Source organism: Pogonomyrmex barbatus, unplaced genomic scaffold, assembly GCF_055798465.1.
Source record: "Pogonomyrmex barbatus isolate J1 unplaced genomic scaffold, ASM5579846v1 scaffold3, whole genome shotgun sequence".
Taxonomy (NCBI): Eukaryota; Metazoa; Arthropoda; class Insecta; order Hymenoptera; family Formicidae; genus Pogonomyrmex; species Pogonomyrmex barbatus.
In genome coordinates, this window is record NW_028297127.1 from 18,423,812 (window position 1) to 18,444,172 (window position 20,361).

Sequence of the window (20,361 nt, forward strand, 5' to 3'; positions counted from 1 at the left end):
ATAGGAGCTCGAAAAAGAACTTCAAAATTCACTTAAAAATATTTTAATCAATTGAATACATCGAGCGTAAAATTGTAATTAATTGTATGAGACATTATTAATTTTTCTTTACTCTCAAAGGATCACTTGATCTCTAAAGCAAAGATCTGAGAATCACTTTTAATCATGGAAAATCTTTATTGGAGAGACACACTTCACCAAGAAGTAATTAAAATTTACGCAACTGTTTCTTTGAGTCTCCTTAAGAATTCTTTATTCATTATCTATGTTCTTTCATTTAAATATTTTTAAGAAAAGGTCATTTCTTTTTTCATTTTATTACTTTTTTATTACTTTAATTACCTTAATAAATTTACAGAAGTATAAATAATTTCTAATAAACAAAGAAATAATTTTCCAATAATAAATTTATATCACCTTTTTTAAAATCAAAGTTCAAGATAAGGCATTATTGAATTTTAGATAGGTAGACATTTTAAAGATATTTTCTCCTATAAATTTCTCATATGTTGCCATAAATTAATTTTATTTTGCCGCAGCACTCCTCCGTGTGAGAATGAGAAAAAGGTTTACGTTTTTTTTTTCTTGATTTTAACGAGAGTCAAGTTTTAGCGAGCTTACTCTTGCACAAATGCCTCTTATAATCGTGGTGTAAGAGAAAGCCAACGAGGCTGACGCTTCTCGCGCGATTTGTCGGAGGTCAAGCGAAGAAGGACCGGCCGGCGACGAAGATGGAGCCACCAAGGCGCCTCTTCGCTACCATTCCGGAACTTTATTTCCCCGAGGATCGCTCCGCCAGAGTTTATCGCTCGAGGTAACACAGCCGTCGTTTCATAGCGCATCTTTCTTTTTCCTATTTACCTTCAACTAGTCCATCTTCCCTTTGCCACCATCCACTCGCTCCTCGATTTCCACCCGCAATAAACAGTTCAAAACGCAAGAGACAATTTATCCGTTGCCAAAAAATAGTTATTTTCGCAAAAAGGATTTTCTAACATCTGATAGCGCACGTGTACATTGATATGCAGGGTCTCACGGGTATCATGACGGATTTGGAATGACGGATACATAGAATACATCCCTTTAAACTTTCGGAGATGGGAAAAATGTTCAAATATAAGACATAAATCGAAAATACTACATTTCCACGAGTAGAATTTGATGGACTTACTTCTTGTTCAGCGTTGAATAATTTTTAAATCTTTTTCCCGTGGCGCATTGAACATTGAATTCTCTTTAAAATAAAATTGATAATTAATTCTAGCACACTACATATACTTAAAGTTAAAACAGAATAAAGGGCTTATATCAAATTATACATGTATAATATTTCTTTTATATACAGCATATATCCAAAATAAAAAAAAGCTATAAAATGTCTGGCAAAAAAATAACTAATAATACTTTCAAGATATTTTATATTCTAACATAACAAAAAGATTAGAAATTATATATAAAATGCATCAGAAAAAGTTTCCTTATTAATAAAACATGAAATGCAATAAAATTATTTTCAATTTGATTTTATACGTAAAAAAACTCCAAGATAATGTCAATTATCTGTGTTGCGTTACAGCCTATTCAACTCAAAGTTAATGTCAAGCGTAAATTTCATAATCAAATCATTAAAGCAGGTCACTCTTAATTCCGACAAATTCTCTAAGAAAACTTCTGCCGAGGCACCGCTCATGGTACCTCGCTGGGAAAAATTCGCTGGCGTCTACGACTTTGATAAATTCCCGGGAATTTATATCAGTCTTCTTCATAGCAGAAATTTCGCAAGGCTTGTATAGAAAGGAAGTACAGAAACGCTTGTAAATAGCCTGTCCGTCGCCATCGGGAACGTCCTGGCAAAAGGGCCGCGGGCTAATATCTCCACGTTCATTAAAAGGACCACGTAATTTCGACGTGGTTATGACGAGACATAGAACTCGGGCGTTCAAGCGTATACATGGAGGGTAACGTTTGCGCGTGAGTACATTTAGCGGCCCCAACGTGCCGTATTTTCGACCGGTTTCACGCGAGCGTTCGTGCGAGTCGTCTGATGGGTTTAATGATGGAAGGGCCCGCCGAGGCCCTGAGGTGGCAATGTCCGTAGAATATAATTTCCTGTGATCCCGTCGTGCATATTTTCGCACCAAAGTCGCACATAATATCCTCCATAAAATTTAATTAAAACGTTACGTATTGCGCGAAAAATTGTTGTTTCTTTTTTATTTAATAAAATCTTTATCTCCTTCTCTCTAGTAATTACATTATCATAGATGCAAATAATGCGATTTGCTAAAAGCAAAATAACATTCTAATATTTAGAAAATACAGATTTATAGAAAAACTATATGTATAGTAATGTTATAATATAATGATAATTGTTTATTTAATTAATTGCTTATATTACAAATACTAATAAAACTGATTTCAGTTAACACAGAACTTTTTTTTAGTATTGTAAGAACATAAAAGCCATAAGGCTTAGTTGATAGGATTCGGAAATTATTATAACATCAAAGCTATTGCGGTGCAAAATGAGTGTCACGATTCGTAAACAAGTGATTCCGAGTTTGAATTTCAGTCGTTTCGTTAATTTTTCCGAATTTCTTACAGTATAGTCTCAAAAGACTATACTATATGTTTCTCGAATGACGTTTAAATGACGTTGCATTGTAAGAAATATATTCCTTAATTTAATGAAACAATTTTCTTGTTGCTTATTGAAGCAAGAGATATAATAATTTTAATGTAAACGTGTCGTATTGCTAGATATCGCTCTACTTCCGGAATATTGCGGAATATTAGACGGGAATGTCGCAAATTCATTCACCGCAAAGATCCTGCATTCTCCAAGTGATGGCTAATGGCCCGGCATGAGGCAGTAAAGCGAAACTCGACAGAGTAAGCAGGTTCCATAAACGCGGAAACAAACGGTCCGCTCTGGAACAATCCATAGTGTAGAAGAGCACAGTAGAGTTCACGTAGATCGCGAGGTAGAAACGCGGTCGCGAGAAATCCTGGAACATAGCCAACAAAAAGCCAGCAATCTCTTTTTATCTCGCAATCATCCTGTGCGTGAGTGGGCGATCCCCTTTTCTCCACAAAATTTATTGTATTGGTATCTATCGAAATTGTCAACGAAAATGGTAAATTGAAATTGGGATACACCTAAAGAAATTTTTTTTACATAAGAAGCGTATTGTACGCTATTATTTATATAAAAAAATCAAAGAAATCTAAAAATTAATTAATGCTCTTTAGACTTTTTTTCTGCAGAATATAATTAAAATTTTCTTTAAATTATATTTACAACTGTTTAAATCTTTTCTAGCAAATCAAAGTATTTTTTTTAAATATAATTGAATCCAGTACAATGAAATAGGTATTTTATATATATATAAATTTATATATATAAATTTTGGAATTTTATTTTTCGAAAAATTGTCTTCTTCATATGTTTTTTCGCAAGGATTTCTCAATTACCGTTGCATTATAAAATTCTTTTTATTTCATCCGTCTTGTGCTGCTTTATGACCGCGAGTTTCTGACGAACGCGGCGCAGTATGAATTCACGCATAAATGTAACTTTGTAGACTAGGAACGAGAAAGAGAAGAGGGAGACGTGCAAACAAGAATGGAAACGAAGGATAAGGGCTGTAGCTTTGTAGACGCGGGATGTGAGATTCTGAGTTTTAGGTGGCACTTTCCGGAGAGGGTGTATACCTGCTGGCGTCCTCTATCTCTGGATACCTCTTCCGTGATAGCACTACTTCAGACTTCAGTGCTATTTCGCCCTGCCGCTATCTTGTTTCTCTGTATCTCTCATCGTCTTTCTGCTCGCCGCCTTTCCACAAGCAGTATGGTGAAGAACCCTAGATGGGCAAGTGGCGTTAATGTTTCTAGCCTCAACTTTCACTCTCGGTTCTAAATGTCCTTCCCTTTGATTCTTCGCGCGATTCAAGCAATGAGATGATCAGTGTGACCACTGTTGAGTATTTACTTTCACTTGGATTCCCATCTTGCGGTTCTACATTTCGCGAAATTTTCACGGTAATTCCGCGCAATGAAAGACGTCAACGACAGGATTTTTCTTTATTAATTCGCTCAATTTATGCCTTTCATCAAAACGGAATTGTTCTGACTTGAACATTCATTTTTATATCACGATATACTCACTATGTTCTTTAATGTTTCCATTTTGCAAGAATGATCGTTTTCCAAGTTAAGAATATAAAATATTCAAGATAGCGCAATTACATTTGCAATTTAAATAGAAGTTAATCCATCCTGTGCATGTTATGTCGAGGTATCAACACGTTATATATCTTGACTATCTATTGACTTTTTTTCAACCCTTTCTCATTGGCGTGCACACTATCCTTGTTCACGTTATCGCTCGCGTGCTAAGTGTAATCTAACATAGAATTTTCTCTATATAGTATAAATTTTAATAAAGTACGCACACTTACATACTCTTTGCTGCTTTGAGCTGAAGAACATAAATTTATTACGAAGGAGGTTCGTACCACAGAAATCTTCTATTATAATAATACTTTCATTTCAAAATGGATTTCTAAGTCTCGTATAACTAAAATGTCAATTTAATACACTTTAATGTCAAGAAGCTATCTTCAGAATATCTAAAATTATTCGTTCGATTCGAGCGGATGTTGGAAATTGAAATCTAGATGGGATTTATGGACCGCAAAGTTTCTTTATTCTTTACTGGAGTTAAATCTCCATTTGCCTATGAACATTTTATCGAACGTTCGAGTGGAGTGGCGATGCGGCGGTTCCCGCCTGTTGGCGAGAATACCTCACGATACCGAACGGTATCGAATAAGAGAGAAAATATTCGCAACGTCGAACAGAGAAACGGAAGTGTTTTGAGTGTTGCACCGATGCGTCCGATCGTACTTTTTATTGTTCAGGTGGCTTCTAACACGAATACACTCAATGTACCACGTCGTTGCACAGACGAGAAGAGTTACAAAGCATGCTCCTATTTTCAGAGCTTCCAATTCGACTTAAATTACTCAAGGCAGATTGGAAGTGGAAAAACTAACGATTAAACCGACGCTTAATATTACTCTACCGTGAACATAGCGAATCGATGTTTCGACGTTAATCGCAATAAAAAAAAATCTTTAACAATAACAAGATAATCTTTCTTTTTAGACATATACGTTAAATATTAAATATAATAGAAAATCTACCAGATGACTGCGTCGCAATTTTTAATATTAATTTAGAGCTTAACTTAGTAGATACATTTCATGTTTTCTTTATTGATAACTTATAAATTGTTGATTATAAAATATTACTTATCTGAAATTACCATTTAATTATATTTAAAGATAATATTCATCCAATTTAAATTGTAAAATATAAAATTAATTAAAAAACAGCGATTAATTATTATAATTGTATTATACATTATTTATAGCGCTTTAATTACATGGATGGTTCGAAATATTCGATAATTTATATTATCGGAGATAAAAAGAAATGGTAAAATAGTTATTCGGAACAGTCGTAAACACGACGAGATGCGGAGTGGAATTTCGGGATCTCTGGCGCATTTCGGTAGTAAAAGGGAAGACAATATTGCATAAGGAGAACGATAATGACGAATCACAATGTCACGAGATCGTTGAAAGCGGCTCGGGAAAATGAGAGAGAGAGCAGAGAGAGCAGAAAAGGCGAGCGGGATTGTGAGATGCGAGGACGAGTTACATACAAGCGATGCTTGAGGGTAGACACTTAAGGTGATAATGCAGGGAAGTTGAACGAATGGTAGAATAGAACTGACGAGCCGACTCCCCTCCCCCCCCCTCTCTCCCCCTCGAACACCTCGTGAAATTCCAGCAGATAGTATTCGAGGTGCGAATGCGGGTAAAGGGTGCAATATACGCTTGCGGAGAAGGTCGTCGGAATACGTTCTGCTACTGTACGGCTGTGTAACGACCTGCATCGATCGATCGCGAGATGCCATCTTAGCAGACGAGTCTGAGACGATAAACCTTCACGATTTGCATACGCGGCGTTTCATGTCGCTCACTTCCGGCGTTTCCGGCGCGCTGCGAAATGTGAAACTTCTGGCGGCCGCTCTATTGGCTCACATTAATTCTCGCGCGAAAGCGCATGCGAAATGCACAACACCATGGAGTGTTGCAATTCGCTTTAGCACTCGGATATACGAGCAGAAGCGCCCGCTTATTACCGAGCCGGATAAGTTTCGCGAACCCTCGAAAGGTGATATCGCAAGCGATGAGATTCGATTTAATCCCAGATGCTAACTGGTTAACGACTGAGGTATTTATCGCGAGGGTGTAATAATTTATAGAATTAATTAGTTGGAAAAGTTGGCGTATCACGGAGCGTGAATGCATCGTAATAAAATTAACAAAGCTAGAGCGGAGGAATATTTCTAAAATTGCTGCTTTTAAAATCACGAAGTGAAATGAACATTACCGCTGTACTTTAAAATTATTATAAATTAATATAACGTTTTTAAATTTCGTGATTAACAAGCTGATAAAATACGTGTAGATTGTTTCTATTATTTTACGCTATTTGATTAATTAAATTTCAATTTAACTTTCAAATTAAAACATTCTGATTAAACAAATTATTCGGGCAAAAATAAAATCTGCAAAATATATAATTCTGAAAAACTATATAATTATATAACATAAAAACATAATTGTAAAAACATAGTGATAGATAAATAATTAATGTTATCCATAAAATTTCATTGTTAGGCTATATAGGACAATGTAACTTCTGTATTAATTTGCTGTGTTAATATGTTCGATTTGAATATGTCGAATAGTGGAAATTTCCACTTCGAAGCAATAGTACGTTACTACATAGAAAAGTTTCATATTCTCAACAACAGAAACTTTCAGACGAAGGAGGATGCGATGTACAATTACATATACACTTATTTGTGAAAATATCTGGATATCGATATCGATTTTCGTGTTTTATTAAAGATGAATGATCGGCAACCGATTAGCTTACTGTTTTGTTTACATCGCTTATATATTTATAATATATACATATGCATTATTACACGCACGATATGTATACATATACATACATGCGTTTATATATGTGCATGCATGCGATATTCCACGATTGATAGAAAGCGATGAATGGAACCGTCCACAACCTTCGTTCGACACAACTCGAGTATGTTAGCGAAATGAGATATATCGATGTAGCAATATTGACCCTAGAACTCCCCATGAAACTCAATTACGCTTAAGCTCCGATAACGCACATTGATCGCATACGAAGGGTAATAGAAACACGAAAGGTGTTACACTCAAATATTTATCGTACAAATTAATTAGCATTTAACAACCGCTTTAAGAATGATGCAAGTAAAAATAAATAAGTACACAAATGGAACAACATAACATTTTTGTATTTTCTTAATAAATTTATCGTTGATGAAAAATGTCGTCATCAATATGAATTGCTATCAATCTTTTTGTATCCATAAAACACCAGAAAATCTGCAAAACGTAATTATCGATTAAAAAAAAATTGCTTAACGAATGAAAAGATGTATTTAAAGTACTGTACCAAATATTTCGTTGAAGCATAAATCTTTTTGTCATTCAATCAATCAGCGATCAGATATATGCTCTTCGATCACGTGAGCGCGCGGATTATCGCGGTAGTTGCGAGCGCGAATTAGCGCGTGCGTAAGTTAATTGACTAAAATTTTGCTAAACATTTGTTATCAACGCTCAAATCAACTCGCGTAATCGAGCACGCAAATACGCTCTGGGCCGCACATTAAATGCTGGTGAGCTCGCATACGTATGTACGGCAATCAGCAACGGTCTATGTGCATACGGGGAGAGAAAGACAGGCGGTTAACCGATCGCAGATAGCTTTCGGCGCGCGCTCGTGCAGCATAAATCGCCGGCGGATAGCTGCGAACGGCGAGGCATCGAGAGCTTCTGCCGGCCGCGTTTGCTGCGCTCGCATGGAATCGAGCGGATTTTGCAAAACGTCACACATGGCGATACCGCGGGGGCCCCGCCTACGCGAACTCACCACCGTCGACGTTCATATCCTCCCTCCCCCCTCCCACGGCTCGCCCCAGGTTTGCCCCAGTTCGCGCTGCGGCTGCGGGGAGCACGTTTAGCGTCCGCCAACTTTGCCGTACGGCCCGTCACGCCTGCTGCAAATGCAATTGAAAACGCCGCGGGATCGTTTGTACCACACCGATCCCGCCGCTCGCGGATTGTATAACGTCGCGATGATACTCCGGCTACCGGCCACGATGCACGCACGACCTACACGCGGACAGTTGTTCGCGGCGATCGATGCGCACGATTAAACGGACAATGGACATTATATTCGTATAACCGATGATACTCGGCCTGACACTTTTTTTTTTTTTTTTTTTTTTAAACTCACGCCTTATGTAAGGCTGTAACTGGGACAGCTCGCGTCGATAGGTAGACTGGAAACACAGTTTTGCTTCGTGAAATTTACACGACTTACTTAACTTTCATTTGATGTTAGGTATTAATAACCCTTTGGATTAATTTATGTATTTCCTGAAATGTCTCTCTAATTGGTTATCAAAATTCTTTTTGGATATTGTTTAAGACAGAGCGAAGTATTTTAAAAGATATTTGATATATTATTCATTCAGAGAACTTATCGCCCATTTAATTTACAGATATCTATACACGTCACCTTTCGCATGATGTAAAAGAGAAATTTCTTGAAGAGTATCTAATACGCGTATAACATAATCTTAGAAGAAACTCTCGGAGGCCAATGGGATACTTAAGCTTCAAATGCGAGAATAACACTTGGGCTTCATGTTATGGTTATACTACTAATATGGTGCGGTCGGCCGTAAAATTGACACTTTGCGCTGATCACGTTGCGTTGCTTCGTGTTTCGCGTAGTATAGCACATCTCATGAAAATTCTTAAGGCGATAAAACCTATCGGGAATATCGAAGACTTAAAAGGATGTAAGGCGCAGAAAATAAAATATATACATCAAACTTTGCCAGTTCGAAAACTCTCAATGTGCACCTGCGACAAGAATTGAATATTCAGTGATCATCTTCCATCTTCTTGTCAATATTTATGTTATATATGAGCTATTGCGGTATAAACAAGTAATAGTGTATTTTAACGGTAAATTTGATGAGTGCGAAATCAATCTTTGCTTAACAGAAATTTAATGAGTGCTTATTACATGTCATAAATTTTTCATTTTTAATCTTTCATATAATTTGTTCATGTTTTAAATCAATTAATAATGAAAGAGAGAAATCGTATATATATTGAGAAAAATATTTAGTTAAAAATGGACAATCCAAATAATTCTGATTATATCAATCAGAATTTCGGTTACCTCAATTAAAATTTTAGTAGATTTAAGCAAACATTTAGCAGATTTAAGCAGAAAATTCTAATTTGTCCATTTTCAATCAGAATTCCAATTAATTTAACTAAACGTTATTCTCGGTGTACATATGTCCAATTTCTATTTTTTAGATAGAAAAGAAGTGAAAAGTATTCTATCAATGTTAAATGTTCTATCAATGTATTGCTCACGTTATTGTTATCTCTCTGCCGTTCGAGGTAAAAGATCGTCAATTATTACGAAAATACGGGACATTTCAGCGTGGAATTATTTCAATTGCATTTTACCAAACGAATCATGGCTCAATGAAATGCCTTAAAGTACTTTCGGCGCGATTATAAAACTGGCACAAATCGTGAATCTTGCCTGTTCGAGGCGCTTTATTGGAAGGTAACGAAATGGAATCGAGACACGCGAAAGACAACCCAGTTTACCCCAACTTCAACTTATTGCACCCTCCACTTGAAGAAAATTCGCTCGCTTAAAAAGATCTGTTGCTTCCGCGGGCTAGAAACAGGAAGAGAGAGATTTACCAGCGAATATCGAGGCAAACTGTGGCAAAGAAAAAAAAAAGAGACATTGTTAGGGATACCCGTCACGTTCCAGGTGGCGTATAAAATAACATGGACGAGACGAGAAGAAACGTTCGGGAAAAGCGCTCTCTCGTTAGCTGCTCCTTTATTTCGATCTAGGTCGATCATTCGCCGTTGTAGGAAAGAAATCGACGGGATCGTTACACGACGCGTCGTTACCCACTCGCGTGTAGCCAGCGAAATCCATTAGTTCGTGTAAACGGGGCACTCGTTGGGCATTGTACAACCCAAGTCACGAGTTGGAGAGATCGGTGCCCATAAGCCGCCGAACTCACACGAGCCCGGGAATTTCTGCTGCCTCGGGTTAATCAGAGTTACCTCCGAGTATCGCTGCGCGCCGTGAAATTTTCCGATTTTCCCTTTGCGATAGCTACTACTCTCCCCGTCATTCCTCCGCCACCCCATCTCACCGGTATCACCGGTTATAATTGTATTGCTGATTCAACGCAAAAGAAACCATGGTGATAATTACGTGAATGTTTATATTCTGCGTAACGATGTTATCTTTTTATACCCTCCAATTTAATTTCAGAACGTAACGAATTTGATTGTGCGTACCATTTAACGTAATTAACTTAAATTAATGAGTTAATACTGAAAGTGTTTTAATAGAGAGAAAGAATAATCACTTTACTATTGATAAAGTATCGCTAGGTTTCGATCCTCTGTTTTTCGATTTCTAGCTATTGAATTAAGTATCATTTTCTAAATTTTTAGCAAAACATGAATAATATTTCTTCCTCAAAGAATTTTTTAAAATTTATATATTATATATTATTTATAAATTTATATATTAATACCTACCTCCACATTTTTACACATTTAATTTTAACGTAAAATTTCATGGAAAACATGGAATTTCATTAGATTTTTACGCACAATCGCGAAAATCTTTCTCGATATTTTGATAATGATCTAGGGCAATTATCATTAATCCATCTAGCTTCAAATTAATGAAAACAATATGACAATATGATTTATTCTTTTTTCAAAACTTTGTGCAAATCTAATTGTAATAAATATTGAGCAATTCTTTAGGAATTTTAAAATAAAAAATATTATAAATATTAACTCTGTTCTAATGAAAACAAAAAATTCTTACTAACTAATGTAACAAAAATATAAAATTTATTTTTTATATCTTTTTATTCTTTTTTTATATCTTTTTATTCTTTTTTTTAACATTTAATCTAATATTATTTCTTTACACTTTCTTTAAATTATAGCTCAATCAGTTTTGTTTTATGTATAAAAGTATTAAAATAATATTCCATCGAAAAAAATATATTTTATGAGATATTTTATCTTTTATGTCAGAAAAATGTAACAGAATAAAATATAAAATATCTCAAAGTTCCTATATTTTGATAATTCCATTTTATTATTTTTACATGAAGAATAATGAAAACAGAAATAATCGTTTATAAAAAAATATGATTGTATATAAAAAATGATCGTTTATTTTTTTTTTAGCAAAAATACTTCTCCAAGAATAAACTTAAAATTTAGTAAAGAATTTGTTTTCTTCTAGAAGAAAAAACAAGTTGTAACATTTGATATAAATCATATTATATTCTTGCATCCATAAAAATGTTATTCTCTAAGATATGATATTTCTCATCTTATTAATATGGCATTTTATAAAAATCCTACTCGCATTTATTTACTTTTCACAAAATGAATAGAATTTTCATAAAATAATACGCTCTATAAAAATCTTATATATATAAATCAATTCAATATCTTTGAAAAAATTAATATTATACTTATACTTATACTTATACTTTATCGATATCTGTATATTAAGAATTATAAAAAAAGCTTGGAAAATTATAAAACTATTAAGTAGGACATGTATTTAATTTTTTTAACGTATGTATTTTATAAACGTATGCAAATGTAATTTTTCACTTTGTTTTTGTCTATTACTATGTGCAAATAAAATTATATTCTTATCACAACATTTTTTTATGTTATACAATACTGTTACTGCAAAATGGTATTCTATTTTTATTGTAGAAATCAATCACAGTTAATATTGCGAAATAGTAAGCGAAAATTTGTTATAGGATGGGATATAATAATTGATTCTGAGTAAATTATAATAATTAAATAATTAGAGAAGCGATTAGTTTTTATAACTTGTACATAAAATAAAAGAATAATTTAGATCATCTTATTCTAATTCATTTATAATTTATGGTTATCATAAACTATCATACAAATATAGTAATAAGTAACTTGATTACTACATTTAACTCACTTGACATATACATTTCGTACGAATAAGCATATAGCTTGAATAAATAGTATGTAAATCGTAACAAAAAGCAGAAAAAACTATCCAGTGTTACTATCTGCGATAAGCAAATTTGTTTATTTTGTACGTTCGTCAATGTTTACGAAGTTACGAATGTTACGAAACATCCATAGTCGTTACGAGTCGTTTACTACTTGCGGAACGAATGACCAGATCTATTAATCCGATGTAAACGATCGTACATTTACCACGTGGAAACCTCTTTAAAAATTAGAAGAATATTTCAAACTGCTCATTATGGTATCCAAAGATACATTCATCGAGAATATATCATAATTTTCAAAAAAATACTCAATGAATTCACTTTATCTGTGATTACAAATAAAACGTTAAAGGTTTTAGAATACATCCGATATATTGCATTTTCAAAGAACTAATTGCATGTATATTTATATTAAAAAAAATTTTGAAGAAGAAATTTCACAATTATTATCGGAGAATACGATTTTTAATCTTTACTATAAAATCGCGAAATATGCCAAGATAATAAAAAATAATTAGAACGTAAAAAAATAAAATTAAAATATAATATGAATACCAAAATGTACATCATATTTTGAAACACTTCAAAATAATATATCTGAAAACAGAATATTACAGAATATTGTTTTATAAAGGTGTACTTGCAAAATACAATAAAATTTAATGACATAATGCATTTCAGTACTCAATTTCTCTCTTTAATTGTTAACTTGTCATTTATTGTCTTGTTATGGTATGAATCATACTTTATAAAGTACTTTGCATAAAGGCACTTCATAACATATTTCAGCGAATTATACACTGATATGCTTCAACTAGTATTATCGCATACTCAAGTATCGTATTATTGCAGCTATTGATGTTAATTAACAGCAATTATGATAATTATGATACATATAACGTTAATTATTTCGGAATAATTTGAATCATTAAAATTGCTTTATTCATTATGTAAATCTAATCACGTAATTTTTATAAAATTGCATTAGATTCATAACAATTCTCAACTAATTCATCGTATGCATAATTCAAATATTGATAGCAGGCAGTCTTATCTATTAACCTAGGAGGTTCGTATAGTAAGATAAACTCGGCAGTTAATTACTTGCAAGATACACTTCCAAATCTATTAGTACCGAGAAAACAGTTCCTCGTTGTCTTACGCATATCCCGCTTATGAACATGCAAATATCTGCCACATGCTTACGAGATGTTGGTATGCAGTCCAGTTCCTCATCTCGAGATGAGTTAATTAGGACTAGTTCACAACTATGGAAACTGAAATTCCGTCCCGACTCATCACATTTCATGAATGTTCATATTTACTTCTTACTTATGTTCATATTCATACACGTATACTTACAGTTCACTATAAGAATTCACTATAAGAATCGTAGCCTCCGAGAAAAATCATACAGATGCAGATAGCAGTTGTTGTGTAGTAATACTTTGAACTCTTTGAATTTAAAAAAATTATATATTTACGAACATTTTCTTGCGAATGTAACAAAAATAAATTGTTTTCTTTTCTGCTATTAATGTTATCCTATAGAACAAAGAATCAAGCGAGTGCATTTGTAGAATCATTCTCGAACGATTCTCATTAATGGAAAACGGATTTATGGAAAGGCAGAAACTACTAATTACGATATAGCGATTCCGCGGAGTAAGATAGCATAGTCGTCGCGTACGAATGAATGCAATCATCGTGGGATAAGTCGTTAGTGACTTGCTTCAGGAATGGTATCCACCTTCATTAGTATGGTGTAAACGAGCTCGCGTTGTCGACGTATGTAACCCCGCCACAAACCAACGAGAGAATGCACCCACGTGTCTGTGCCAACAGTGCCCCCGGTCCACTCTGCTGTCACGGTATAATCAGGTTTATCTTGTGGTTGCACACAGAGAGACAAGTACCGATTCATGACAAGACTCGCGCTTACATATATCCTTCAGGAATGTGGAGCACGTGCCCGGCTCCTGTGGGTATGATCATAATCGTCTTGTAGACGCACTGAAATTAAATGTAGTCGCCGGTGCGCGTAACTTCCGCGCAGATAATTGCAAAGATATTCGCAACTACGATTACGAAGTTGGCACAATAGGACGCAACGGCGATGCGCACGAGTCGTCACGTCGATATTCAGGGCATTTGGATTGCATAACGCACCGGCGCGGATAAGAACGTTAACGAGCCTCTCTTATCGCGATTCTCGCTGCGCGACGGACAAAGTTTGAAACTTTTCGCATGCGAAATATTTAGAATGTAATTATAGTCGGGTAGTCGCTATGTTGATAGGTGCGTCGTGACAACTCGTGAGATAATGAAGTTTCCGTCGTGAGAACGAAGGAACGGATCCAGCCTGTGATGCTTCCCCTATATCCAACGTCTCACCCTTCAGGAATGTGAAGTTCGTGCCAAATACGGCGACAGATACGGGCGTATGCTTTGAGGCGAATGCCACTGCTCCAGAAACATTCTGCGGATTTGCATCGAAACTCGTTTCTTAAATGGGTGCTTGTTCAACAGGCTAATATAACCGTTGGCAGTTTATTTTCTGAGTAGGAAACGGAGTGAGTTTGTCGCGTAAATCCGATATATTTACATTAAATTTTCTATCTTGCCAACTCGTATTTATCTTTATATAATTTTTATATATTATTAAAAGTTTTTTAGTGAAATGTCGTACATGGATATTTTTCTGATTGGGCTGTTGTCAAATTATATTTTTATAAACAAAATTATGCATAATGTATGTGCATAATTTAAAAGAAATTAAATTTTATTGTATATCATTATTTAAAATAATGTTGGTAATTTAATATTTTTTTAATAATTTATAATAATTTAAAATATTTTAAATATTTCTTTCATGTAATATTTCAAAATATTAAAACGTATTTTATTCGAAAACACCATTTATATTATACTATCGTTTTACACCAACAAGATTGGTGTTAAGATTGGTTTTTAAATTATTTAGACAAAGTTTATAATTGTATATATCGACAAGCTAACATGTCAACGATTGATAAATTAAAACATTCAGAAAGGCAAAGGTAATAGACTATCCAATGATCCATGATATTTTCATTTTCTCATAATCTCATCGTTCTTTTAGATACTGTTTGTAAAGGTATTATTATTCAACACTATTACGCAACCTAATCTCGATGATAATGTAATCGTATTTTAATTTCGAAACGCAACAATATAAGAAAGTACAATTTTTAGCCGGTGGTTTCTGGCGCGTTTCAATGTCCACGTAGTGTCGAGTCAGTGCCAAATGCTGATGTGCACTCTCCAGCATGTGGTACAAATACTTGGATACGACCGCGATGGTCGATAGCCGATGGTCGATGGCCGAAGTGACCGACGTGTATATGCATACTTTAAACCGCGAACAATGCAAAGATGGATGCAAATAGAAGATCGCGACCATGTGGAGCAATCTCCTATATATTTCAGTGATATCATCTAGGAACACAGTCTGAATACAGATACCTGCTTAAATAGGCTATCGCCGACTAACTGATAAACATTCACGGATTAGTTAGTCTATACGATTTCCACAGATTATATATTATACCCCGGAGTACGTATTATTAACACCGGGAACAAAGTAATAAATCTTTATTAAAAATTTAATGAGTATCGCGCATCTACAGATTGCACATCTATTGCGCATCTATAGTTTGAGAAATCAAGAATTAAAATTTACTTTTTAAATTTATAATTTCATATTCAAAGATTTAAGTAGTTAATTATGTTCATATTGTTATCAACATAAAAGAAATATTTTAATTTGGCAAATATCATAACGATATTTTATCGTAACTATTTTAACATTTCTGTTTTATTTCTTAAAATATTTAAATAGTTATCTTTATATTATCTATCAATAAATTGCCCATAAATATATTTATATTATCCACAAATTATTATATGTCAAAAATACATGTTTTCATTCAAATTGCATGTTTAATTTTTCTTAAATATATATCTATAATTTTTATGCCTCAATCATAAAATACATCTTTCCTTTTTCTTATATTTTTCATTCCCCACTCGTAATAAATCTTGTTAACTTAGAATGTAAAAGAACCGTATTTTAGTAAGGTAACTTTGGCGAGACTATCTCATGTAAATTTGCGACACGTTTCGCACATCAGAATGCGGTAATTTAAATTTCCACAGCATCCTCGCCATTACCTGCGATTTTTTTCACCAAACATTTTTATCTCATGGAAATTGTCTACGCAGAACAGAAATGGGTATTAGTAACGAGTAGACTCGTCGCGTTCGTTTCCTGTTTAATATTTACAGCGTGAATAATAAAAAAGTATAGAAGATTTGTCTCCTGCTACCTTTCTGCCGCTAGCTGTAATATCCCTAAGTGAAACTGATCCTGCGCGCTGAGCTAGAAGCAAAGGGTAGACTCGATTAACGAAGTTTCTCCTCAGGCAAACTCTCGATGTCTCTTCTTACACAAGCATAATATACATCATCGTGATATTAAAGAACGAGAACGATGTCGACATTGTTTTCATCGTCGTCGTCGTCGTCGTCCTCGTCGTCATCGTCGTCATCGTCGTCGTTGTCGTCGTCGTCGTCCTCGTCGTCGTTGTCGTCGTCGTCGTCGTCGTCGTCGTCCTCGTCGTCGTCGCTTTCGTCGTCGTCGCTTTCGTCGTCGTCGCTTTCGTCGTCGTCGTCGTTATCATCAACCAGATTCTTCACCAGTAAATCTCCATTACGCAGACCGCGTATTCCAGAAACAGTAAGTCAATATTCCTTTCATATCGTTAATGCGGTAGTGACGAGATTACGTACGTTCTCGCGCTTATTCACGGGGGATTTGATTCCCTGCCGGTCTACCGCCGTAGTCTACATCGTCTAGCCTCCTTCTTCCCAAGGATGGTTATTATTTACGCGAGACGAAAGCTCCGTCATTTGTTAGATCCGTCCACCTTCTGCTCCTTCATTTCCACCCTCCCGGAGCCTTCTCGATAACGCTCTATCCCAGCTCGTTTTCTCAACTCCAGCTAGCTTCCGCTTACCGCCTATCTTTACACATCTCCTTCGGCACCGGAGATCGAGCGCCGCGCATAAGTTCGCTGCCAAGTTGGCAAAGTTGTCGGTGGAACTTGCACGCGCGTATTTGCGCAGGTAAAATGCTCTTATAACGCCGAGGAGGAGGAGGAAGCTAGTTCCCGGTGATTGCATTCAATTCGTCGACGGCTAGAAAGAAAGTCTGATCGGATTAGAACTCGCTTTCCATCTGCCGGAGGAATGACGCCAAGTGCATCCGAAGATTTAAATGCGACGTTTCGTCATAGACGATCTCATTTAGAATTTTATTGCCCGCCTCGTACACCTCGCGTAGGTAAGTTATGTCGGATAAATTTCTCATCAGATCTGCCTTCCTAAGCAGCCTGATTATATGTACTACTAGAGCGGTACAAGCTGCAAGACGAGAGATCGCGTTGATTCTGATTCACATATATTAAACGTTGCTTCTTTCTTGATCTAATTCCGCGAGATGATCTAAAAATTTCATAAATTTCGATATTAACTTAAATTTGTATCACTCGATGACATTTTGACTTACAGAATATATGTAATGTGAAAATCGATAAAAATTTAAAAATTTGTTTTTTTTATCTGGTCATTTCAATTATTATTATAATTCCATTTAAATTTTTCATGTGTAACGTGTACGTTCATATTTAAAATAGACTTTTGTCACACGATTAAAAAGTTGTTTTTATCATTTTATAATATTTAACATTTGATTTATCGCATAATTTTATCTTTTTCCCAATAATATTAATAATAATTTCATTATGTTATCTGGAGTTTTTAATATGGTTCCAAATTCAGCTTAATGCATCTAAACGAGCTATATCTTTCTCGGTCGTACGAAGGTAAACTCCAATCAAGAAACTCGTTTCACGTAAGAACGACTTATGGAATCAGATAAACGTCCGCAAACAATGCTCGTCGTAAATCATGTCTCTCCGATATACCCGGTGCACTCGATTTCGTTGCCGGACGAAGAATAATGGAAATAGATCGACGACCTCTCGAAATAACGTCGGTCCCCACCCTCCGCATCCGATTAACGCCGCGTCCGCGCCGCAACCCTCTCCCTTTAGCCCACGCTACGACCGCTTTTGAAGTCTCGTCACTCTTTTAGCTCGAGCACACATCGGACTTTTACTATCCGCGTTAATTACTCCTATTATTGTTGGGGACCAACACAACGCGACATCACTTTGTCGACGTGGTCGCGCAGTTAAATCAGTCGAGGGATGGATAAAAGTACTCCGGAAGGGAGGGGCGGGCCACATCTCGTATCGATGTGGAAAACAATTAATATCCGTCAATCCGGTATACCTCGCCGCACCAAGTTACCCGCGGAACAATCGCGACGCTCGACGCGACACGATCCTTCGGTCCTTCGCCTAAATAATCGCGATTCGCGGAATCGCGATCTGTCACTCGCGCCGGCAAACTCTCGAACGAACGTCCGCGATTTCGGCGGGTATTGCGAGCACGTTGTAACATCGCGGCATTTACGCAGAAAGGCGGGCATTTCCATATAGAACAAGCAATTTACATATAGAGCAACTAGTTTGCCGCGCAAACGAGTGAATTACCACTTTCGCTCCTTTTGCTGCAACGGCACAATTTCGCATACCTCTTTATTCAATTATCGATCATTTCGCCCTCCCCCCCCTCCCCCCCCTCTTCGAAATAAGAAGAGAAAGAAAATGATTTGATTTTACGGGTGACTAACGGCAAGCGGCTAAAAAATAATGTAACATTGTAGGATACATGTTATTTCAATAGCGAGCGAAAGGATCAAACTGTTACATGTTGCAGTAGTTTCTCTCTGTACTGTAAAAGCTTGCATTTATTCAGTCGTGTTTATTTTAGTTAATTTCATTTACACGATACACATGTCTCGCAAATTAAGGACAAAATCAATAAAACCGGTGCAACGGCACATTTATATTTTTGACTAGGTACTTTTTTCCATGAGTGGCACTTTTCAGCACTTTACAATTGTACTCCACAATATCATACAAAGTACTGGTGATGTACAACAAAAAGAACATATCTATTTGTAGATCAAGTGACTTGCATACGGAACAAGTAATTTGTAAATATACGTGATTGCTAAATTTATTTTAACTTTATTTTAATTTTTCCATTTGCTTTTTATCAGTTCTGACATCAATAATATCGATATTAGTATACGCTGCTACAATAGATAATGTAAAAAATTGTTTCAATGTATGAACTAATGAATCGTTTATTTTGAAAAAAGGCACAAATTACATTTCTTGCCGAATCAAATAAAAAATAATTTTCAATACTTTGAATCTTTCATATTATTTTTTTATTAATGGAGAGCAAGAGAGAGAGAGGGGGGAGAGGGAAGAATATATCATTGAAAATATATTTTTTCTCGCAATTCTAAAAATAACAATTTTTATTATACGGATAATTATTATTTTTAATTATTATTTCTAAATGAATGAGTAAACATTATCTAATTAATCTAATTCGAATTATATGGAATCTTTTTTAAAGATGATTTATTAGCACACAAGCAATTAGTACAAGCAATTAATTTTGGCATTGCTCCAGTGCTGATTCGTCGTTTTCATACAAAAACATTTTTGCTTTCAAACTACGTTATTGGTTAGTGGGTCGTTTAACAATCGAGTTTCCCACGGAGTTACGCCACGATAGCTGATCGGTTAGACTACAATGCGATTTCTCTTTGACACGATGAATTTCGGAAATTCCATTAAACATCTCGTTATACGAGATATATCTAATTTTAACAATTTAGAACCTACAGTTTATAGTTAAATATAAAATTTAACTAAAAATTATACTTTCACTCGCTAAAAATTACTTTTTTCTCGCAAAATTATTGTTACGACTCAAAATTATGTACATAATAATTATAAATTACGAAGAAAAAAATTAATTGAACTTAAGTTACAAGTATATTCTTTATATCAAGAAAACAAAGTTAACTCTAA

General features: G+C 35.1%; 1 protein-coding gene across 1 annotated transcript in view; it reads left to right on the forward strand.

Annotated features, from left to right (window-relative positions):
• The window catches only part of dpr12 (defective proboscis extension response 12), a 256,462-nt gene that overhangs the window by 9,094 nt on the left and 227,007 nt on the right, over nt 1-20,361 (forward strand). The window lies entirely within an intron of this gene.